This window comes from Lampris incognitus, chromosome 11, assembly GCF_029633865.1.
Source record: "Lampris incognitus isolate fLamInc1 chromosome 11, fLamInc1.hap2, whole genome shotgun sequence".
NCBI classification, from domain to species: Eukaryota; Metazoa; Chordata; class Actinopteri; order Lampriformes; family Lampridae; genus Lampris; species Lampris incognitus.
Window position 1 is genome coordinate 17,722,681 of NC_079221.1, and position 731 is coordinate 17,723,411.

Consider the following 731-nt stretch of genomic DNA (forward strand, 5'->3'; position numbering starts at 1 on the left):
TCCTTATTTCAAATGAGATTTATTGTTACTTCTTCTGGCCCTGCGCTAGCCGAGCAAGAGCCTTGTGGAGACAGCAAAGTTTCCACTTTGTTTTACATAAGGTACAATCACGGAATTTGTAAGGTGAAAACGAAGATGTGAATAGTTAAACCTAAATATTGAAAGTTGGAAGCAACCCAAAGCAGTCTGGGCGGGAACTGACAGAAGGCCGACCGATCCATTGATCAAACAGACGCCACATCGATTAACCACAGTCTAATACACTGTAAAGGAAATTCTCATGTGCAAGTCTGCTTATATCACAACTAGTCAAACCTTAGTTGCAGTCTTTCAAAGATTCACGTTAATCTCACAAACCCTGATGGAAATTTCTCTAAATATGTTTTACAAACAAACACAAGCTTGTCCCCCTTAAGGCATGGATGGGGATTGAACCCATGATCTTTGGTTTACGAGACCAACGCCTTACCACTTGGCCACCACGCCCTCATGCTGTGCTTGGTTAAATAACATTTTTGTTAGAAGATCCGAATATCTCATTATCAGTTTCCTGTCAACCCCAAAGCCCATCAGGTTTTACTGATTAGTTGTTGTGCAATGTGAATCATGTGATGTGAGCAGTGAAAAAAAACATGTCCCCCACCACCTTTTCCTTCAAATCTACACCCATACTGTGGATATTTTGACTAGACAACACAAAGAATTTCAACACACAGAAAAAGATGATTTTT

General features: G+C 40.2%; 1 non-coding gene across 1 annotated transcript; it reads right to left on the minus strand.

Moving 5' to 3' along the window:
• Positions 1 to 414: 414 nt before the first annotated feature.
• Positions 415 to 486, minus strand: trnat-cgu (transfer RNA threonine (anticodon CGU)). The gene has a single exon. It is a non-coding gene; the product is annotated as a tRNA-Thr (tRNA).
• Between the last annotated feature and the right edge of the window lie 245 nt (positions 487 to 731).